Here is a 24,487-nt window from a genome sequence, read left to right as displayed (position 1 = left end):
TGAATCCAGTTCGCGTGCCAAATCGCCACGCGGACACTGTCTGCAAGCACGGCTGTCTTGAGCTGCGTGAATCCAGTTTGCGTGCCAAATCTCCACGCGGACGCTGTCTTCAAGGGCCGCGTGAATCCTGTTTGCGTGTCTAATTCTTCACGCGGAAACGCTGTCTACAAGCGCGGCTGGCTTGGCTGCGTGTATGCTGTCGCATGCAATCCTGCACGTGTTTTTCTGAACTACTTCGAACTTTTGGTACCTGTGACAGTCAACAGGTGAGATTCTTATTTTGTTCTTTGTGGGAAAGAAAGTATTTCATGAACTATTGGAAGGTGAATGTCCACAGTACATTGGACGCTATCCTGTGGTGCACCAACCCGGTATCTAGCGAGAGCCTCGTGCCGTTCGGGATAAGTCTCCCTTACTAATCTTCCCTTCCTTTGTCGTTTGTTCAACTCTTGGGACTCTTCAAGAAACTGTCCTGGAATTCTTCAGTTTAGCCTTAAGGTCAGTGTCTGAATTAATCCCAATTCTGTGTTTCTTAGTATTTAACTTGGGACAGTGTCTTATGATACTTATCTATTCTAGGCATACTTCCTGTACAATTCCCACGCCCTTTCCAGTGATCCATCTCTCTGCCTGTTTTATTCAGTCAGAGAGTTGTATCATTTGGAAGGTCTAATTTGACCTGCCTACAATCAAGTTGTGTGAAGATAGGATCCGGAAAAGCCCTACCAAATTGTATCCTTTTTTGGTTACTGTATCCTTTTCAGTTGATACTTTGGTGATTTATGACAGTTTTTCACTGACCTTGGGTATCAGGCGAAGTCTTAGGGATGAGAGTCAGACCTCTGGATAAAAACAGAGGGTCTTGCAGGAATGGGGAAAAAACCCAATTGAAGGGAAAAAACCCCAGAGTGGTGTGGTTTCTCTCCAGTCAGATGAGTAGTCCAGACCTTCTTCTGATGGACGAGGTGGTGGCTTGAAGATCCGTAGTCATGTAGAGGAGGAAGATCTGATGTCAACCAGCGATGCAGGGAAATAAGGACCAGGATGAAGGAAGGGAATTACTCCAAGGATGGAAGAAGGCAACCACGTCTGTGACCCGTTGCTGGGCAATGTGGCCATGGAATTATGCCTGGGAGAAAGGAAAGGCAAGGAGCGCTGGCCAGTGTGTATCAATAAGGCAGTAAGAAAGAAACTCAATATACTGTGGATCCGAAAGGCAGAATAAGAGTTCCCACTAATATTGCGCCGTATCAAGCAGCACAGAAACAAACAATGTCCGGCAGAGCAGATTAGTAGAATGCAAGTTCGTGCTGACAAGCGCAGTAACGAAAGTAACTCTGAATGAATATGATGTTCAGCAGAGCCACAGAGAACGTTTACGCTGGAATGGTGCTTTAGAAAGGTAGTAAGAATGATAGAGACGATCTGTGCAGCCGAAAGTCTGCTCGTACATTCGTGCCGTCAGAGATCTTGCAGAAAGGCAATAAAGAGGCAAAGGAATATTTGCCAGAGCCAAAGGGGGAGTGGGAAAAGGAACAGATGGGCAGAGCAGCAAAGGACAAGGGGTGCAAGGGATAGAAGCCGGGAGAGGACCAGCAAGCAAAGTAAAAGCAAGAAAGAGATTACCGTGTTCGGGAAGGCTGGGATCCACGGTCGCTCAGATAATAGCCTGCAGAAGTTGCAGGAAGCATGCTAGAAAAGGAGCAACGCAGTGAGCAATGTTCAAGTTGTGTTTTTATGTTGCTGCTCCTCCTGCTGGAAGACTGTCCGGTGGAGTAAATAGCTCTCAGCAGAAGCCATCTTGCAAGAGGTGAATAACTATTAATGTAGCCTTCAAGTGTGCCAGAGCTTCCAGGTTCTGTAATTCCTGACATAAACAGCAGATGAGTGATTGAACTTTTGAAGCCAAGTGAGATACCGTAAACACAGTGGTCCGGTGCCACTTGGGTGCTCATTGGAAGGTCTCTGTTAGGTATCCAACTGAAAGGTGGCAATTGTAAAAATCGAAGTGGTCCTGCAACGGGTCAAGCCAAACCCTGTGCACATTCGAAATTCTTCGATCGTTGATGCGAACTGAAAGTGGTTCTAACCCGGCTGAGGGAGACTAATTGTATTAAGAAGGGGATCTGAGCCCGGCTGTGAGTCAAGAAAGAATATCCTATGAACATTGTGAAAGAGGATCTTAGTCCGGAAGAAAGGGATACAAAGTGATGATTGTTGTATTAAAGGGACCTGAGCCCGGCTGAGGGGATCCGGGGTGAATAGTTAATAACCTGAATTGAGTACTTGTAAAAGAAAAATAACTTTTTGTTTCTTTTGTCGTATCAGGCCCTCTGCATGAAGAGACTTTGATAGAAAAAGAGACATGGGCACAGAAGGCCCTGATGCTAGTGATTGAATTGTATCCTTGTGCTAAAGAAGCCAGAGTTTGTGCTATGCTCATGTGAACCGCCTTGTCCTGTGCTGAAAACGTGGGACAAGGGAGGCCAGTGGCCTGAACATCCTGACATATCAATTTTGTGAACACTTCTTTCTTTTTCATAAACAATACTCCCACACTATTTGTATTTAGAGGTAAGGATTGGCAATATCTTTTTTAGTATGATGTAGCATGAGATCAGCACCATGGCTTCTTAGTGGTTAGTCAAGGATGTCGGTATAGGTTTCTCAGTCCACGATCTCTGGTTCTTCGCCTACACAGGTAAAGATTTGCATTGTATTTGGTCTGAATGGCTGGCTGAGAGGATACCTTTCAGTGTACTTGTCAATCATTGGTGCACTCAGGATTCGTCCAACATAGGATGGGTAGTTGCAAGCATTTCTGTCTTTTTATCTTGACATTAATTTGGGGGTGCGGAGGGGCAGTCTCGGGGAGCCCTCTTCAATCCCCCCTCTGGTCGACCTGTCGATCACATCCCGATATGTTAAGCCTTTAGTTCTTTGTTGCCATATTTTCATAAATCCTCTGAGGTGTCCATAGTAATTAACATGATCGTCGAAAGTCCATTCAATATAACTGCATGCTCCTTCCGGGTTGCACCACACCCTTTTCCTTCATAGTACTTCGCATCGAATGGATTATCTAATTGTCATGACCCTTGCCCCTGGTCCTCACTGGTAAGTCAGCCTTCCAGTTAGGGCCAGGTTAAAGGCCTTAAAACCTCATCCAAGACACTCTTGGAATCAGTCCTGGCGCCTTTGGCGCCAGGCTCATAACCATCATGAAGACCAACATTAGAATGGGACTATTTACTTGGGACTATTTAACTTTGGGGGGGTTCAGCCAACATGGAGGCACACACACAGCTCAGTTGCAAGGAACTGAGCTATGCGGTCTAGTCTTTTGGGTGTGGCAGGCCTGGGACTACTTTACCTGGACTACTTTGGGTGTGGCAGGCATGGGACTATTTTACCTGGACTACTTTACCTGAGACTATTTAAACCGCACCCAAACAGCAGAACATGCTTTGCGTTATTCTGTTGTGGGCAGCGTAACGCTCACCGTGTCCAGTTCTTTGATGCCAGCTTACCTGAAACCAAGGACCTGCAGAGAGAGAAAGGACACTACGAAAATTACCTGGAACAGTATCCTGTCTTCAATCCATCGCCAACTTCAGTTCCACTCACCTGAAGGTACGAACTCCATCATCCGGCACCGCATGCATCCTGGAATACCATAACCTGGAAAGAGGAGAAAGAAAAACAGCATTAGTAAGCGTTTCCTCACATTTCCTCCCGAATGAAGAAAGCCACACAATTCTTACCTGGGTAGTCATCTCCTGGTCAGTATCATTGCTGGAACATTACGGCACTCGGCGAGGAACATCGCAACCTGCAAGGAGAGAAAAGACACAGGTTATCAATATAAAAGGCGAAACAGCACTGCGCATCGCACATTACTCACCGGACAGCATCGCGCACACCGCGCTTTCGCCTACCGGCCCATGCTCATCTTCAAACTGCATGACAACACCAAAATACCTTTCCATACCTAAAAGGAAAGAAGCAAGACATTATTATTCGAACTAAGAGGAACATAAGAACTGCATCTAAAGACTTTAAAGCAGCAAACCTACAGAGTCGTAGCAGGCCTGGATTCCCACAGGGGGGCTTGCACCAGTGAAGTAACTTGGTCGCTGCTCGCCCCCCACATCTACGTGCCCCTGCCACGAGGAGCAGGATAGAGAATCCACCTTTTACAATATAAAGGTGAGGAGAGGGCCCAAGGGGGAGGAAGGAGTTGAGGCCAAGCGAGGTGGAAAACATAAAGACAATCTGGTATTGAATCCAGCTCTCCTATATTGCAGACCCATCTTTAACCAGAGGCCTTTACCAAGGGACCGGGAGAGGGTTCGAGAGTGCAAATCATCCAACCAGGGCTGGGTGGCATCCCCGTGGATACCAGGTGAGCGTAACACTAATTTTGTTGCCTCAAGTGGGAATATTACACTGTTTGCTATTCTCTCTCTCAGCTTGTCTCTTTCCTCCACTATTTTGTCCTTTGCTTCACCAATGTACACATCCATCAGGACCTTCATTCCAATCGTCTCTTCTGCTAACTTTCGGCCCTTGGTATGCAAATCTTCACCACGCATAGTGTCTCCCACCAATATTAGTACTCCCAATATCACCTTCAATCTGTCTGATAGCCATGATGGCATCCATGACCATATGTATGCTATCCAGCTCTGGTCCTTTCCAATCCCCTTGGCTTCTTCCTCCATCTTTGTATGCACCTGGGATAGCTGAATTACCACCTCTGTCAGTGTGCCTTTATCTTTGTTGTTGGCAGGTATGAATGTGAATATGAAGGTATGAACTCCCAATTTGTGCGCAAACTCCTCCTTCCATTGCTGTTAGTAAATACCGAACATATCTATTCTGGAGCGCCATCAACCTTACTGCTCGGAGCTCTTCTTTTATTGCGTTGAACCCATTCACTCTGGAATTTATCATCATCAACAGCTCCCACCAGGTAATCTGCAGCCACTTTGTATACTTATTTACAGCTGGAACAAATGATGCGAAGAACATTTGCGTCGCGCTAAACAACCTGTGTTCTGCTGGTACTTCATCCAAAGCTTCTTCTGATTTCAGTGATAGTTTATTTTTTTCACTCCTCTAATTTCCTCCGGCTTTTCCCTCTTTTGATTGTTTGTTCTTCTTCCACAGACCTTTTCTTTCTTTTGCTAGTGTCCATCTTTGGGAAGTCATCAAGCTTCACATCCTTTCGTGGCATGACCAATGAGGGTATATTGATGTGTACCAATGAGCAAACTCCTCCCCAGTTGGGTGGCAGCTGCTCATATGCCTTGGATTCGCATGCCTAGTAATGATCCATCAATACTGTAGTAACTGTCTTCAACTCTACATGCTTTTCTATGCTTCGACATCCTCTATTTTCCCCAACTTCCGCCTCAGTGTCATTTTGGTAACAGAGTGCTGGCGCTTTCAGTGGTATTATGGGCATTGGTCTTGCTTCATTTTCCACCCAAGTGAGCAACTTTGCACTTACATCCCACTCCTTCAGGCCCCTGTCATTCTCTTGTTGTACCTTGTTCACTGGCGATTGTGCTAGGGTCAGCACTTTGCTTCCCACCACTGAATCCTTGCATCTGTCCTTTGTGTACACTTGACCATACACAAGCATCTCTGGTCTTTCCCAGCAACCAGGTTCTCCTCCTATCTCCTTCACCCTGGTTCATGGGCAGGGCAGTTCTTTAAACGTTATAGTCTTTGTGTCTCCTTTCTGAAGCCCATCAGATATGAACTGTATTGCTTCGTCTAACTGCCAGTAATTCATGTCGAGAGTCTTTATGTAACTATCTTCGTATGGGAACGTTGCTCGAGACATCCATCTCAATGTGGCTGTTTTACCTTGAAATCTTCCTGTAGTCGTTACCATCGACAGGTACATCAGGCATTGGGCTCTTGCTGTTGGGATTTCAGTTCCTGTGAACGTTCTGGAGGCACTCATGCCATAGGAGATTAATGAGCAGACATAACAGCTCTCCCTGGTGATTTCCTTACCTACTTTTGTCATGTGTTTATACCACATTTTATCAGAAACTCAAGCAGTGTCAGTGAGAAAGAGATCTACCCCTTGTATCAATGCCAACACTGTGCTTACCTCTCCTTACCGTGCTGGCAGTACTCTCCTGTCCATCTGACATGGTCGTTCCACCTGCTGGTGTCGGGGTAATGTTAGTAGAGGATAAAGCGGTAGCACTAGCAACAAGTGAAATTCTCCAAGATATAAATGCAAACACTCCACTTGGAATAAAGAGACACGACAGTATAATCACATGTTTTATTATTTCACCCATCTTTACCTTTGCTGCTTGACCCTTGTGCAGCTTGAAGATATAGTTGCCCGTCTGGAATGAGCAGAAATTATTGTGTTAGTATTAAGTTAATCTTTTTTTACTTTTTTATTTATTTGTATTGCCATTTTGAATGCAACTAACTGTAATTTAACCCCAAAACACCCGTTCACTCATCTGAACAATCATTCTATGCTCAAACTACCCATGACTACTCACCCAGTAGTTTACCGAGTGATTCTCTCCCTCACTCCTCCCCAGAGACACATCCTAACTCTGATACCACAATACCTTTGTTTTCTTTTACCCCTTGCACGGTATCCAAAGTAACTGCCATCATCCTTAAAATGAAGCCTACCTCTTGTAAAGGCGATGCCTGTGCTTCCAGGTTGCTGGTACAATGCCTCGACATTATTAGTCCTTGGATCACCAAGTTGATCAATCAGTCTTTCCACAGAGGTTCAAGTACCAACTAATCTTAAGGAGGCCTGGATCACGCCCCTGCTCAAGAAAGCTAATCTTGATCCCCTCCTGGCTAAACACTATAGTCCTATCACCAACGTGCCCTTACTTCTGAAGGTCATGGACCGAGTTGCCTATCTTCAGTTACAGAAATTTATTGACGATAATACCATTCTTGGGCCTCGTCAGTCTGGTTATCGTGCCTGTCACGGCACTGAAACGGCCATGTTGGATTTAAAATCAAATCTTGGATCCATCATCGATCAGGGTCATCCGGCACTCCTGATGTTGTTGGATCTCTCTGCGGCGTTCGACTTAGTCGACCACGCGCTCCTGGCATGTAGGCTACAATCACTTGTTGGTTGCTCAAATCTCTCCACACAATAGCTAGTCTCCTTTCTTGGTCCTCGTAATGCTCACGTCATCATCCAAAGTGCCTCCTCTATACCCTCCTTGCTCACATGTGGTGTCCCCCAGGGTTCCTCCCCATCCCCCACTTTGTTCAAAATCTATATTCTCCCCCTGCTTCGCATGCTCGACGATCTGGGTGTCCTTTATACCAACTATGCTGACGACACCCAGGTCGTCCTTGAATTGTCTGGCTCCTACCCCACAGACTCCAAGGCCATCTCTGCCATCTACTCTGTCATCCATTCATGGATGAGTACGAACTTCATGGCTCTGAATGCCGATAAAACTGAGCTCCTCATTGCAGGTTCAAGTCACTTGTTAAAAAATCTGTCTAAGGAATATGACTCATTTGCCATTGCCAATGTATCTATTCCAGTGGCACATAGCGTCAAGACTCTTCGCGTCACCATTGATGCCGAGCTCTCAATGCGCCAACATGTTGCTAAAACCAGGGCATCTTGTTGCTGGATTAACAAGCAACTCTGTGCAATGCGTCCTTTTCTCTCGGTCAGCAATATGTCTCTTTTAGCATCTGCCCTTGTTAATTCCAGGTTAGACTACTGCAATAGTCTCCTAGCATGTACGTCTACTGCCAATATCACTGCTCTCCAGACCACTAAAAATGGCGCAATCCGAGCTTTGCTTGGTTTGGCAAGGCACTCTTCCATCACTGATGCCAGGAAGAAATTGCACTGGCTGCCTATCAAGCATAGGGTATCCTTTAAGATACTCACTCTCACCTTCAAATGTTTGATTGGTTCTGCACCCATCTATCTTGCCAAGTGCATCGCTACGTCCCTGGCCGTTCACTCAGGTCCACCAAGCAAGACATGCTCACTCAGCCACGTTTTCGCTCAGTCAAGTTTGGCAAAACTATCTTCACTGTCTCAGCCCCTACTCTCTGGAACGCTCTTCCTCTTCACTTTAAGAGCACCTCCTCACTAATTCAGTTCAAGAAAAATCTCAAGACCCATCTTTTCAATGCTCCTTAACTCTCCGTTACATAGTTTCCTCCTGAGATGTCTGCCTTTCAACTGTCTTGTTTAGTCTTGTCTCACTTGTTTTATGTGCGCCGTGAGGCCTTCGGGGCGATTTGGCGCGTTATCAAGAATTAAAAGAAATAAATAAAAATAAATAAATAAATAAAATAAAAATGCCTGAATCACCACCCATAACTCCCACACCCCTTTTGTTCAGAGGAGAATTGCCTAGCATTTCGGTGCTGGACTGCCCCAGGGCAGGGCAAAGACTGATATGTTTGGGATATTTCTTCTCTGTGAAAGATAGTGAGCTAAAGACTCTGGGTAAGTCTCTCGTAACCAGGACTAATGTCTGCCAGAGAGACTCCCAGGACCCCCCTTGACAATTTGCATATTTAAGTAACTTTGGGTCTCACCCTAAGTTACTAGGGGAATCCAGACGTGGACCCCTTGCTCACTATTCTTAGAGAGGCACAGCTCCTCCCTACTGATGAGGTCCAACTAGAATGAAACACGTGTCTGGGGATGCTGTTGGTACTCTTGTTCAGAGGAGAATTGCCTAGCATTTCGGTGCTGGACTGCCCCAGGGCAGGACAAAGACTGATATGTTTGGGATATTTCTTCTCTGTGAAAGATAGTGAGCTAAAGACTCTGGGTAAGTCTCTCGTATCCAGGACTAATGTCTGGCAGAGAGACTCCCAGGACCCCCCTTGTCAATTTGCATATTTAAGTAACTTTGGGTCTCACCCTAAATTACTAGGGGAATCCAGACGTGGACCCCATTGCTCACTATTTCTTAGAAAGGCACAGCTCCTTCCTACTGATGAGGTCCAACCAGACTGAAACACATGTCTGGGGATGCTGTTGGTACTCTTGTTCAGAGGAGAATTGCCTAGCATTTCGGTGCTGGACTGCCCCAGGGCAGGGCAAAGACTGATATGTTTGGGATATTTCTTCTCTGTGAAAGATAGTGAGCTAATGTCACGTTGATCACCTTCCGCCCCCTGCTCCTCACCTGAAGATTCTTCTTGGCTTTCTTGGACACTGGATGGCTTCTTCCATAGTACCTTGGGATGTTCCTTAGATGGTTTCTCCTTTGACTTCCTGTCATGCAAGTAAGGCCTGGCTCCCTCGGAGGCCACCTCGACAGGGAATGGGACCTGTCTTGAGGGGGGCCCCGAGGAGCCAAGTCCCAAAAAGACAGGGAAAAAGCCGATGGATGGCACAAAAAACCCTGCAGACTGTTCCAGGGAGGATACTCGAGTCGAGTATAGTTGCAAGAGGCAGACCGGTAAAGTTCTGGGGTGACTTTCACTTCTCAGGATCACATAGGAAGCAAACTGGCAAAGCCCCAGGAATAATATACCAGCAAAGAGTACAAGGTATTGGGAGAAGTAGTAGAGTACTGTAAGCTGTCACAGAAGGATCCGTAACAATTTCAGAAGAGAGCGATGGAAGCAGAAAGGATAGAAAGAGATGGAGAGACTAGAAGCCAGGTATAGTCCCAAACCCAAAGGATAGACAGAACTCCAAAGCTAATAGAGGAGAACGTGAGGAGGCGCGAGAGTGGCGGAGGAGGCCGCGAGTAGGAACGGCGAGGCGCCGAAGGTAAGGAATGAGAGTGGAATGATGAGCGGCAGACGCCGCAGAAAGAAGGAAGCAAGGTAAAATCGTAGGCTGGGCAAGTAGAGTGAAGCGCAGGTAGAAAACGGTAGAAGGCTGGGAGGAGGCTACTCGGAGGAGTAGCCGAGCGAGCGTATTGTTGAAAATCACAGATACAACGCGCAGGTAAGTGGGCGGGGCTGGTTTAAGTAGTGGTGGCCGCCATGTTGGTTGAGGGCTAGGCCGTTACTGTCAGGCTCTTCGTGGCAGTGCTTTCCAATCGTGCCATAGCTTCCAGGGGCGGATCGTGACAGTATGGCCTCTCCCTCCCCGGAACCCCTCTGGTTTTCCTGGATACCTCAGATGAAACCTTCTTACGAGTCTGGGTGCGTGAAGATGGTACCTGGGTTCCCACGTCCTTTCATCTTCGGAATATCCCTTCCAATGGACCAGATATTGGAGTCTCCCTCAGTGGTAACGTGAATCCACTAAGTAATCAACCTCGTATTCTTGGGATTCCTTTACCATCGGAGTCTTAGTCTTCTGAGTCTTGCGGTGAAAAGGATCCTCCTTGTATTCCTTGAGTAATGAGGTGTGGAAGACTGGATGTACTCTTTGAAGACCCTTAGCTAAGCGTAGTTCATAAGCTACGGGGTTGATCTGTCTGATGATGGGATAAGGACCCAGGTATCGAGGTGCAAATTTGCCTGTGTGTATCCATCTAGGAAGATGTTTGGTAGATAACCAGACTCTCTGTCCTGGCTTCCATTCTGGGTTGGACCGTCGACTTCTATCCGCCCATCTTTTCTGTGTGAGCTGACTGCCTTCCAGTGATTCTCTAGCCATTCTATGAACTTCCTTGAGTTCAGACAACCTGTCGTCTATGGCGGGAGATTGGGTAGGTTGCATTCCGGTCCAGGGCAGTTGTTGTGGATGATACCCGTAAGTGCAGTAGAATGGACTCATGCGAATGGACGTGTGGTAATTGTTATTATAGGCGAATTCGGCCTGAGAGAGAAAGGCTGACCATCTTTCTTGTTTGTGACTACAGAAACGCCTTAAATATTGTTCCAACCCAGCATTGAGTCTCTCGGTTTGTCCGTTAGTTTGGGGGTGAAAACCAGAGGAAAGTGCTCGGCTGATACCCAATTGGTGACATAGTAATGTCCAGAATTTGGAGGTGAATTGGGTTCCGCGGTCCGAAATGATGGTCCGAGGCAATCCATTGAGACGAATGACATATCTGAGAAAGATCGAAGCCGTCTCTGGAGCTGACGGAAGACCTGAAAGAGCAGAAAAATGAGCCATCCTGCTGCAGGTGTCTACAGTGACCATAATTGCTGTCTTGTTCTCGGATTCCGGCAGGTCAACAATAAAATCCATGCAAATCAGTTCCCAGGGTCTAGTGGGTAGGATAGGCTGTTGCAACTGGCTCAAAGGTTTGCCTGTTTGGTATTTGTTGGCGGCGCATACGGGACAGGTGGTTACATATCTTTTAACATCCTTGGGTAGTCCTGCCCACCAGAATCTGCGGTTTATGAGTTCCTGTGTTTTCTTGATACCTGGGTGTCCCGCTAGGGGGGTATCGTGGCACCATGATAGTATCTGTTCTTGAAGCTCTGTGAAAGGGAGAAACAGCTCTGTACCATGGTAGTATGGACCATAATTGGCCTGAGTGATGGAGGCATGTATGAAAGGTAGATGACTGTATTGGGTTACCAGATCTTGTAGAAGTGGCACGACCCTAGCCATAATCTTCAGATTTGGAAACAAGAGGTCATGCTCTTGCGGTAGGTTGTTTTCCTCTCCTTGGCATCTGGAGAGTGTGTCTGCCATCTTGTTTTCAGTACCCGGTACATATGAAATGGTGAACTCAAATTGGGAAAAGTAATAGGCCCATCAGGCATGTCGAGCATTGGTGCACTCCATCTGCTGCAATACCCAGAGGTTGCGATGATCTGTAAGTATTTGGAAAGGATAAGCTGCTCCCAAGAGTAGGTGCCTCCACTCTTGACAGGCTGATTTTATGGCAAGTAATTCTCTTTCCAGAACTGAGTAATTAAGTTCACTTTTCGGCAGAGTCCTTGAGTAATAAGCGACTGGATGTTTGAGGCCATTGTCCGTTCTTTGTAGAAGTACGGCTCCCAGTGCTCCTCCAGACGCGTCTGTTTCCAAGATAAAGGGTCTTGTTTGATAAGGTTGTACAAGTATGGGAGCCGAAGTAAATAACTCCTTAAGGCGCAAAAATGCCCTCTTCTGTTCTGTACCAAAAACGTACTTAACTCCTTTCTTGAGAAGACCGGTAATCGGTAACATCAGGTCGGAAAAGTTAGGGATGAACTGCCGATAGAAATTGGCTAAACCCAAGAATATTTGAACCTCCTTTATTCCTCTAGGTTCTTTCCATTCGATGATGGCTCTAATCTTCTCGGGTTCCATCTGGATTCCTTCCTTGGATAGGATATAACCTAGATAAGAAACAGTTGTTACTTCGAACTGACATTTCTCGGGTTTTACCAGAAGGTGGTTAGACTGGAGTCGGTGTAATACCTGTCTCACATGTTCTTGGTGTTCTTGAAGCCTTTCAGAGTAGATAAGGATGTCATCCAGATAAATAACAACTGACACAAACAACATGTCAGAAAAGATCTTATCTAATAATCTTTGCAAAACAGCTGGGGCATTCACGAGACCAAAGGGCATGACACGGTATAACCCGAATGGGGTTCGAAATGCGGTCTTCCATTCGTCGCCCGTCCTTATCCTGAGAAGATGATAGGCTCCCCTGAGGTCTAGTTTCGTGAAATAAGAGGCCCCTCTGACCGCTTCCAGAATGTCTCTGATTAAGGGCATAGGATAGCGGTCACAAACAGTGATCTGGTTGAGTCCCCTGTAATCAATACAAGGCTGAAATTCGGTGGTGTCTTTTTTGGGGATGAAGAATAACGATGCTCCCCCGGACGATCGGGATTCCTGAATGAGTCCGTTCTGAAGGTTATCGTCCAAGTAGATCCGTAAGGCTAGTTTTTCGGAAAGAGACAAAGGATACATTCTACCAAAGGGAACCACAGACCCTGGAAGGAGATCTAAGGCACAGTCCTCTGGTCGATTGGGAGGTAATAGCTTGGGTACAGTGTCCTGAAACACCTCAGCATATTCCTGGTATCGTAGGGGAATGGCAGCTACCACCTTATGCTGGGGTGCTCGGTGCTCCTTGTTCTCTCCCTGGGTAGGGGGATTGATGGTACAGTGGTCCTTACTATAAGTAGAGTCAAAACGCACAACATTGGTGGTCTAATTGATCTGAGGGTTGTGACGTCTAAGCCATGGAATACCTATCACCAAAGGAAAATGTGCTGCTCGAATCAGGTCAAATATCATAGACTCATGGTGTTCTCCCAAGACCAAGTGTAAGGGTAAAGTCTCGGAATCTATGGGGCCTGAGGACAAGGGTTCACCGTCTACCCCTTCTACAGGGATAGGTTTCTCCTTGCGTCTAATGGCGATTCGTTGTGCCTTAGCCCATTCGATATCCATAAAGTTTCCTGCGGCTCCACAGTCCAGCATGGCTAGAACTTCTATGGGGGAGGATTCTGTAGTCCATAGTTGAACCCGAAAGATCATCAGACTGTTGTCTTCCCTTAGTTCCGAGGGTCGGGTAAGGTTGCAAGGGCTGCTTCTTGTTCCCCCGAGACCACCCTTGCAAAGGACCGAGGGTTGGAGTTTTCCTTTCTTCATGGAGGTACTTCCGGGCAGTCCCTGAGTAAATGCTTCGAGGAGCCGCAGTATAAACAGAGACCAGAGTCTCTCCTTCTTTTGCGTTCTGCAGGTGTCAAAGGACCTCAGTGTCACTGCCGCCGGCGACTGGGGTTTGTGGCGAAGGTGGAAACTAGGACGCCATTGAAGTGTTCCGTTACGTCCCTTCTCGCCTACCAGACTCGGTCTAGTTGTTTTCAAGATGGCCGCCGCCGTTTGTATATCTCACTCGGCTGCCGGCGGCTCGGCGCTTTGCAACTGTGTTTATTCCTGGCCCTGTTGCTTGCGCTAGTTTCCCTTCTGACGGTTCTGCCTTACTATTACGCCTTCCGTACTCTTCTTGTTTTTCTTTCTCCTCCTCCCGTTTCATATGGGCTCTTCCCCCCTTCTCTGGTTCCCGCTTGCCTTCTCCTGTGTTTTGTTCCCGTGCTGATATTCTGCTGCTAATTATTCGTTCTAGGACTCTCATACTCCCGGATTCTCCCGTTCACACTTGTCCTCCACCCCGAGGTTACCTACCTGTAAACCGCCCTATCTATTCTCTCGATCTGCAGAGACACGCCGACCTTACCATTTCCTGGGTTCTCGGCGGAGGACCCCTTCAACCTACTACAGTGCAGACGACTTCCACAGCCCTCACGACTACCTTGGATCCAGGGTTTTTTTTGCCATTCGAGTGGCTTTTTCCCCTCTGGCTGTCGCGGAGGGGAGTCACCGTGGGTTTTCTCTGTCTGGGAGTCACGGTGGCTTCCTTCCGAGGTAGACCATATCTTCCAAAAAAGAAGAAGCCTTACATAGGACTTACCCGCCGGAAGAAACTGGACTATTCAGGTGAGGAGGAAGTGATTGGGGAGGGTTATCAATCGAGTGAAGACGAAGACATAGCTGATCACCCAGCAAGTCCCGTAGCCCATAGCGCCAGTCTTGATACTCGGGCTGTTCCTATCTGCATTGGTTCTTCTGATGTCGGCATGTCTTTGGGAGGATGTGGAGCAGGGCTAGGTGATGGTAGATTGAGCCGAGGTCTCCTTCTTTCCTGTCGGCGTTCAGATAGCCGGTATTCCAATTGCAGGGTCAGTGTCATGAGATCTTGGAACGACGGTGGGCGAGCTACCCTAGCCAACTCGTCCTTTAGTTCGTCCTGGAGACCTCTCCTAAATATCGTCTGCTTAGCCGAATCAGGCCAGTCTGTCTTCGCCGCTAGTCTCAGAAATCGGGATATGTAGGTCTGCACGTCTGTGTTCCCCTGTTTCACATCGAGTATTGCCTCAAGAGAGGTGTATAGGACCTCAGGACGATCGAATCTCCCTTTGAAGAGATCCACAAACTGGTCATAGTTGGACAGAGCGGGATCGTTTCTGGTCACCAAAGGGGTGGCCCAAGCCAAGGCATTCCCTGTTAGGTTGGTGATAAGGAAACCGACCCTAGCTCTAGCAGTTTCAAATGCATAAGGTCGAAAGACGAAGTGAACTTGGCAGGAGTCTAAGAATTCCTTTAGACCGCAGGGATAACCATCATACTTTCCAAATGTAAGAGACATAGGCGGCAAATCCCCTTGGCCATCTCTACGGAAGACCACTTGTTGGCGTAAAACGGTGTTCTCAGTCTTCAGGGCTTGTACTTCTATGGTTAAACCCTGTAAGGCGGCAACCAACTCCTGGTACTGTTCCAGAGAAGCCATGGTTATGTTCGAGCGTTGTATTCTGTCACGTTGATCACCTTCCACCCCCTGCTCCTCACCTGAAGATTATTCTTGGCTTTCTTGGACACTGGATGGCTTCTTCCGTAGTACCTTGGGATGTTCCTTAGATGGTTTCTCCTTTGACTTCCTGTCATGCAAGTAAGGCCTGGCTCCCTCAGAGGCCACCTCGACAGGGAATGGGACCTGTCTTGAGGGGGGCCCCGAGGAGCCAAGCAACAAAAAGACAGGGAAAAAGCCGATGGATGGCACAAAAAACCCTGCAGACTATTCCAGGAAGGATACTTGAGTCGAGTATAGTTGCAAGAGGCAGACTGGTAAAGTTCTGGGGTGACTTTCACTTCTCAGGATCACATAGGAAGCAAACTGGCAAAGCCCCAGGAATAATATACCAGCAAAGAGTATGAGGTATTGGGAGAAGTAGTAGAGTACTGTAAGCTGTCACAGAAGGATCCGTAACAATTTCAGAAGAGAGCGATGGAAGCAGAAAGGATAGAAAGAGAGGGAGAGACTAGAACCCAGGTATAGTCCCAAACCCAAAGGATAGACAGAACCCCGAAGCTAATAGAGGAGAACGCGAGGAGGCGCGAGAGTGGCGGAGGAGACCGCCAGTCGGAACGGCGAGGCGCCGAAGGTAAGGAATCAGAGTGGAATGATGAGCGGCAGACGCCGCAGAAAGAAGGAAGCAAGGTAAAATCGTAGGCTGGGCAAGTAGAGTGAAGCGCAGGTAGAAAATGGTAGAAGGCTGGGAGGAGGCTACTCGGAGGAGTAGCCGAGCGAGCGTATCGTTGAAAATCACAGATACAACGCGCAGGTAAGTGGGCGGGGCTGGTTTAAGTAGTGGTGGCCGCCATGTTGGTTGAGGGCTAGGCCGTTACTGTCAGGTTCTTTGTGGCAGTACTTTCCAATCGTGCCATAGCTTCCAGGGGCGGATCGCAACAGCTAAAGACTCTGGGTAAGTCTCTCGTAACCAGGACTAATGTCTGGCAGAGAGACTCCCAGGACCCCCCTTGACAATTTGCATATTTAAGTAACTTTGGGTCTCACCCTAAGTTACTAGGGGAATCCAGACGTGGACCCCTTGCTCACTATTCTTAGAGAGGCACAGCTCCTCCCTACTGATGAGGTCCAACTAGACCGAAACACGTGTCTGAGGAAGCTGTTGGTACTCTTGTTCAGAGGAGAATTGCCTAGCATTTCGGTGCTGGACTGCCTCTGGGCAGGACAAAGACTGATATGTTTGGGATATTTCTTCTCTGTGAAAGATAGTGAGCTAAAGACTCTGGGTAAGTCTCTCATAACCAGGACTAATGTCTGGCAGAGAGACTCCCAGGACCCCCCTTGACAATTTGCATATTTAAGTAACTTTGGGTCTCACCCTAAGTTACTAGGGGAATCCAGACGTGGACCCCTTGCTCACTATTCTTAGAAAGGCACAGCTCCTTCCTACTGATGAGGTCCAACCAGACCGAAACACGTGTCTGGGGATGCTGTTGGTACTCTTGTTCAGAGGAGAATTGCCTAGCATTTCGGTGCTGGACTGCCCCAGGGCAGGACAAAGACTGATATGTTTGGGATATTTCTTCTCTGTGAAAGATAGTGAGCTAAAAACTCTGGGTAAGTCTCTCGTAACCAGGACTAATGTCTGGCAGAGAGACTCCCAGGGCCCCCCTTGACAATTTGCAAATTTAAGTAACTTTGGGTCTCACCCTAAGTTACTAGGGGAATCCAGACGTGGACCCCTTGCTCACTATTCTTAGAGAGGCACAGCTCCTCCCTACTGATGAGGTCCAACCAGACCGAAACACGTGTCTGGGGATGCTGTTGGTACTCTTGTTCAGAGGAGAATTGCCTAGCATTTCGGTGCTGGACTGCCTCTGGGCAGGACCAAAGACTGATATGTTTGGGATATTTCTTCTCTGTGAAAGATAGTGAGCTAAAGACTCTGGGTAAGTCTCTCGTAACCAGGACTAATGTATGGCAGAGAGACTCCCAGGACCCCCCTTGACAATTTGCATATTTAAGTAACTTTGGGTCTCACCCTAAGTTACTAGGGGAATCCAGACGTGGACCCCTTGCTCACTATTTTTAGAGAGGCACAGCTCCTCCCTACTGATGAGGTCCAACCAGACCGAAAAACGTGTCTGGGGATGCTGTTGGTACTCTTGTTCAGAGGAGAATTGCCTAGCATTTCGGTGCTGGACTGCCTCTGGGCAGGACAAAGACTGATATGTTTGGGATATTTCTTCTCTGTGAAAGATAGTGAGCTAAAGACTCTGGGTAAGTCTATCGTAACCAGGACTAATGTCTGGCAGAGAGACTCCCAGGACCCCCCTTGACAATTTGGATATTTAAGTAACTTTGGGTCTCACCCTAAGTTACTAGGAGAATCCAGACGTGGATCCCATGCTCACTATTCTTAGAGAGGCACAGCTCCTTCCTACTGATGAGGTCCAACTAGACCGAAACACGTGTCTGGGGATGCTGTTGGTACTCTTGTTCAGAGGAGAATTGCCTAGCATTTCGGTGCTGGACTGCCCCAGGGCAGGACAAAGACTGATATGTTTGGGATATTTCTTCTCTGTGAAAGATAGTGAGCTAAAGAATCTGGGTAAGTCTCTCGTAACCAGGACTAATGTCTGGCAGAGAGACTCCCAGGACCCCCCTTGACAATTTGCATATTTAAGTAACTTTGGGTCTCACCCTAAGTTACTAGGGGAATCCAGACGTGGACCCCATGCTCACTATTCTTAGAGAGGCACAGCTCCTCCCTACTGATGAGGTCCAACTAGACCGAAACACTTGTCTGGGGATGCTGTTGGTACTCTTGTTCAGAGGAGAATTGCCTAGCATTTCGGTGCTGGACTGCCCCAGGGCAGGACAAAGACTGATATGTTTGGGATATTTCTTCTCTGTGTAAGATAGTGAGCTAAAGACTCTGGGTAAGTCTCTCGTAACCAGGACTAATGTCTGGCAGAGAGACTCCCAGGGCCCCCCTTGACAATTTGCATATTTAAGTAACTTTGGGTCTCACCCTAAGTTACTAGGGGAATCCAGACGTGGACCCCTTGCTCACTATTCTTAGAGAGGCACAGCTCCTCCCTACTGATGAGATCCAACCAGACCAAAACACGTGTCTGGGGATGCTGTTGGTACTCTTGTTCAGAGGAGAATTGCCTAGCATTTCGGTGCTGGACTGCCTCTGGGCAGGACAAAGACTGATATGTTTGGGATATTTCTTCTCTGTGAAAGATAGTGAGCTAAAGAATCTGGGTAAGTCGCTCGTAACCAGGACTAATGTCTGGCAGAGAGACTCCCAGGACCCCCCTTGACAATTTGCATATTTAGGTAACTTTGGGTCTCACCCTAAGTTACTAGGGGAATCCAGACGTGGACCCCATGCTCACTATTCTTAGAGAGGCAGAGCTCCTCCCTACTGATGAGGTCCAACTAGACCGAAACACTTGTCTGGGGATGCTGTTGGTACTCTTGTTCAGAGGAGAATTGCCTAGCATTTCGGTGCTGGACTGCCTCTGGGCAGGACAAAGACTGATATGTTTGGGATATTTCTTCTCTGTGAAAGATAGTGAGCTAAAGACTCTGGGTAAGTCTCTCGTAACCAGGACTAATGTCTGGCAGAGAGACTCCCAGGCCCCCCCTTGACAATTTGCATATTTAAGTAACTTTGGGTCTCACCCTAAGTTACTAGGGGAATCCAGATGTGGAACCCTTGCTCACTATTCTCAGAGAGGCACAGCTCCTCCCTACTGATAAGGTCCAACCAGACCGAAACACGTGTCTAGGGGATGCTGTTGGTACTCTTGTTCAGAGGAGAATTGCCTAGCATTTCGGTGCTGGACTGCCTCTGGGCAGGACAAAGACTGATGTTTGGGATATTTCTTCTCTGTGAAAGATAGTGAGCTAAAGACTCTGGGTAAGTCTCTCGTAACCAGAACTAATGTCTGGCAGAGAGACTCCCAGGACCCCCCTTGACAATTTGCATATTTAAGTAACTTTGGGTCTCACCCTAAGTTACTAGGGGAATCTAGATGTGGAACCCTTGCTCACTATTCTTAGAGAGGCACAGTTCATCCCTACTGATGAGGTCCAACCAGACTGAAACACGTGTCTGTGGATGCTGTTGGTACTCTTGTTCAGAGGAGAATTGCCTAGCATTTCGGTGCTGGACTGCCTCTGGGCAGGACAAAGACTGATGTTTGGGATATTTCTTCTCTGTGAAAGATAGCGAGCTAAAGACTCTGGGTAAGTCTCTCGTAACCAGGACTAATGTCTGGCAGAGAGACTCCCAGGACCCCCCTTGACAATTTGCATATTTAAGTAACTTTGGGTCTCACCCTAAGTTACTAGGGGAATCTAGATGTGGAACCCTTGCTCACTATTCTTAGAGAGGCACAGTTCATCCCTACTGATGAGGTCCAACCAGACTGAAACACGTGTCTGTGGATGCTGTTGGTACTCTTGTTCAGAGGAGAATTGCCTAGCATTTTGGTGCTGGACTGCCTCTGGGCAGGACAAAGACTGATATGTTTGGGATATTTCTACTCTGTGAAAGATAGTGAGCTAAAGACTTTGGGTAAGTCTCTCGTAACCAGGACTAATGTCTGGCAGAGAGACTCCCAGGACCCCCTTGACAATTTGCATATTTAAGTAACTTTGGGTCTCCTTGTGACTGTCTTTTTTTAATATAATGGTTTTGTAGCTTGCTCACTATTCTTAGAGAGACACAGCTCCTCTCTACTGATGAGGTCCAACCAGACCGAAACATGTGTCTGGGGATGCTGTTGGTACTCTTGTTCAGAGGAGAATTGCCTAGCATTTCGGTGCTGGACTGCCTCTGGGCAGGACAAAGACTGATATGTTTGGGATATTTCTTCTCTGTGAAAGATAGTGAGCTAAAGACAATGGGTAAGTCTATCGTAACCAGGACTAATGTCTGGCAGAGAGACTCCCAGGACCCCCCTTGACAATTTGCATATTTAAGTAACTTTGGGTCTCACCCTAAATTACTAGGGGAATCCAGACGTGGATCCCTTGCTCACTAATCTTAGAAAGGCACAGCTCCTTCCTACTGATGAGGTCCAACCAGACCGAAACACGTGTCTGCGGATGCTGTTGGTACTCTTGTTCAGAGGAGAATTGCCTAGCATTTCGGTGCTGGACTGCCCCAGGGCAGGACAAAGATTGATATGTTTGCGATATTTCTTCTCTGTGAAAGATAGTGAGCTAAAGAATCTGGGTAAGTCTCTCGTAACCAGGACTAATGTCTGGCAGAGAGACTCCCAGGACCCCCCCTTAACAATTTGCATATTTAAGTAACTTTGGGTCTCACCCTAAGTTACTAGGGTTATCCAGACGTGGACCCCTTGCTCACTATTCTTAGAGAGACACAGCTCCTCCCTACTGATGAGGTCCAACCAGACCGAAACATGTGTCTGGGGATGCTGTTGGTACTCTTGTTCAGAGGAGAATTGCCTAGCATTTCGGTGCTGGACTGCCTCTGGGCAGGACAAAGACTGATATGTTTGGGATATTTCTTCTCTGTGAAAGATAGTGAGCTAAAGACTCCGGGTAAGTCTCTCGTAACCAGGACTAATGTCTGGCAGAGAGACTCCCAGGACCCCCCCTTGACAATTTGCATATTTAATTAACTTTAGGTCTCACCCTAAGTTACTAGGGGAATCCAGACATGGACCCCTTGCTCACTATTCTTAGAGAGGCATAGCTTCTCCCTACTGATGAGGTCCAACCAGACCGAAACATGTGTCTGGGGATTCTGTTGGTACTCTTGTTCAGAGGAGAATTGCCTAGCATTTCGGTGCTGGACTGCCTCTGGGCAGGACAAAGACTGATATGTTTGGGATATTTCTTCTCTGTGAAAGATAGTGAGTTAAAGACTCTGGGTAAGTCTCTCATAACCAGTTCTAATGTCTGGCAGAGAGACTCCCAGGACCCCCCTTCACAATTTGCATATTTAAGTGACTTTGGGTCTCACCCTAAGTTACTAGGGGAATCCAGATGTGGAACCCTTGCTCACTATTCTTAGAGAGGCACAGCTCCTCCCTACTGATGAGGTCCAACCAGACCGAAACACGTGTCTGGGGATGCTGTTGGTACTCTTGTTCAGAGGAGAATTGCCTAGCATTTCGGTGCTGGACTGCCTCTGGGCAGGACAAAGACTGATATGTTTGGGATATTTCTTCTCTGTGAAAGATAGTGAGCTAAAGACTCTGGGTAAGTCTCTCGTAACCAGGACTAATGTCTTGCAGAGAGACTCCCAGGACCCCCCCTTGACAATTTGCATATTTAATTAACTTTGGGTCTCACCCTAAGTTACTAGGGGAATCCAGACGTGGACCCCTTGCTCACTATTCTTAGAGAGGCACAGCTCCTCCCTACTGATGAGGTCCAACTAGACCGAAACACGTGTCTGGGGATGCTGTTGGTACTCTTGTTCAGAGGAGAATTGCCTAGCATTTCGGTGCTGGACTGCCTCTGGGCAGGACAAAGACTGATATGTTTGGGATATTTCTTCTCTGTGAAAGATAGTGAGCTAAAGACTCCGGGTTAGTCTCTCGTAACCAGGACTAATGTCTGGCAGAGATACTCCCAGGACCCCCCTTGACAATTTGCATATTTAAGTAACTTTGGGTCTCACCCTAAGTTACTAGGGGAATCCAGACATGGACCCCTTGCTCACTTTTCTTAGAGAGGCATAGCTTCTCCCTACTGATGAGGTCCAACCAGACCGAAACATGTGTCTGGGGATGCTGTTGGTACTCTTGTTCAGAGGAGAATTGCCTAGCATTTCGGTGCTGGACTGCCTCTGGGCAGGACAAAGACTGATATGTTTGGGATATTTCTTCTCTGTGAAAGATAGTGAGCTAAAGACTCTGGGTAAGTCTCTCGTAACCAGGACTAATGTCTGGCAGAGAGACTCCCAGGACCCCCCTTGTCAATTTGCATAATTGTCCATTGACCAAGAGGCGAGCCGACAGCTTTTTATAGTTTACCTTTATTTTCTCAATGATATCTGGGCCAAAGCCCATCTTTGTTAACGTTGAAAAGAGAAAAGACCACTCGACACGGTCAAATGCCTTTTCGGCATCAAGAGAGAGGATGACTGGAGATGGGCCCTTCTTCGCAACTTTTTCCAAAATATGGCAAGTGCGTCGTAGATTATCATGAGCGTTCCTATTTTTTATAAAGCCAGTCTGATCTGGGTGTATAATGGAGAGGAGCAAGTTCTCCAATCTATTGGCCAACATTTTTGAGTAGATCTCTGCATCTAAATTTATTAGAGTTATGGGGCGATATGATCCACAACTGCATGGATCTTTTCCTGGTTTTAAAAATATTATGATTTTTGCCTCCTCCATAGTCGGAAGGATACGCCCAGATTTTGAGAATTAGTTAAATAAAGTTATATTTAGGAATAAATATATAATAAAGGAATCAGGACCTTCTGAAATGTTTTATAAAATTGGGCAGAAAAACCATCCGGCCCCTGGGATTTATTCGGGGGAGGAGAATTTATAACCCATAAAACTTCTGCAGAAGTGATTTTGCCCTCTAGGCTTTCTCTTTCCTCATAGGTTATTTGGGGGAGATTACTTGATGTTAAATAAGTTTCTTGCATCCCGCTATCTGGAAATTCGGACCCATACAGGTTTAAGTAAAAGTCATAAAATTGCATAATGATCTGGGATGTTTCTGTGATGGATTCCCCAGAGGGGTTTGTATTGACTGAATGGTTTGGGAGGGAGATTTTTGGCATAGCATTTTGGCAAGCATACGGTGCGCCCTATTGGCTTTAACATAATATTTTTGTCTACGGTACAGGAATGACCTTTCAGCTTTATTGGCATGTAACAAGTTTAGTTTCCCAGCAGCCACCCTCTATGCTCTCTGGATAGACAGAGTGACTTTGATTTCCATTTTACCCAATATTTTTTGCTTGCGTCTATACACCATTTCAGCTATGAGAACCCCCTGGATCATAGCCTTGAATGCATCACATGTCAAGTTTGTTGAGATAATTTGTATCTGGTTAAACTCGAAAAACTGGACTATCTTGGCCTCAATCTTGTTTACCCCTACCGGATCCCCCGATATTTTGGATGGAAAACATCACGCCCAGACCTTCTGTACCATCCCGTCTATTTCCAAGCCCACAATAAGGGGAGCATGATCTGAGAGAGACATCACCAGGCAAGAAATGTGAGTTACCAGACCTAAAAGTGGCTTCGTAACCCAAAAATAATCTATACGTGAAAAGGTCTGATGAACATGTAAATCGAAAGTATAACCCCTTTCCTCCCCTCTAATGGTTGGCCAAACATCTACTAAAGGAAGGTTTGCTATTTTTTGCTTAAGAGATACTGATGGCCTGGAGTGTGACAAGTAGATAGCAGAACTAAGATCTCGGGAGGGGTCCCAGGTTAAATTTAGATCTCCCATCAGGACTATTTCCCCCTCGCCAAAAGCTTCCAATAATGACAGGGTAGATTTCAAGAACATATCCTGGCTCGTGTTAGGATTGTTTCCCGGGGGCATTTAGGCCCTGAATGTTAAGAGTTAAACACTTGAATCATGAAATGAAATAGATCAAAAAATGAAAAAGAAAGAACATCGGAATCTGATTTGCTTAAGAATGTTACTACAATACCATGCTGGAACCCCCTCCAACCCTCCTAAGGAACGATGTCCATCCAACCCTTTCTCCAACTTTCCTAACTACCCACCCCAAAATTGTCCCCTGGTGTGAGCCACGGTTACTAACCATTCCCAAGACAAAGAGCCCCGGCCGTCAATCAACTTTAACCCCAGTGTGGCCAGAGGGGTAACCTAGGGCCCCCATCTGTTACCTGAACAGATCGATCTCAAGGGGGTATGCTCTGAGTCCCGTGCTTAAAGTAAACCTTGTGTCATCTTTAAACTGCATTTGTGCCGACACCCGTTTAAATGTGGTCCTTCATTTGAGTGGTTCTGAGCAAGGTTTAGGAGCCAAGCCACGAAGTCGAGTTTTCCAGACTTGCTGTAGCTGTGCCCTTCCCTTTCTGCCCCAATGGGTTGCCGTTGACCATTCCCAAGGTTTGTTTTGTAGAGATGAACGCCTTACCACTCCCTTTGAGGCGCCTTCCAGTTCTTGATCCTCTACTTGAAGTAGCGCCATGCCAGCGTCCCGTGAAGTTATCCTGTGCTGTCTGCCCTGCATGGTGAAGATTAAGCCAAAT

The sequence above is a fragment of the Ambystoma mexicanum genome, chromosome 3p (assembly GCF_040938575.1).
Source record: "Ambystoma mexicanum isolate Mex_15411 chromosome 3p, UKY_AmexF1_1, whole genome shotgun sequence".
NCBI lineage: Eukaryota > Metazoa > Chordata > Amphibia > Caudata > Ambystomatidae > Ambystoma > Ambystoma mexicanum.
The sequence above is the reverse complement of the archived record's forward strand: the minus strand, read 5'-3'. Positions refer to the sequence as shown.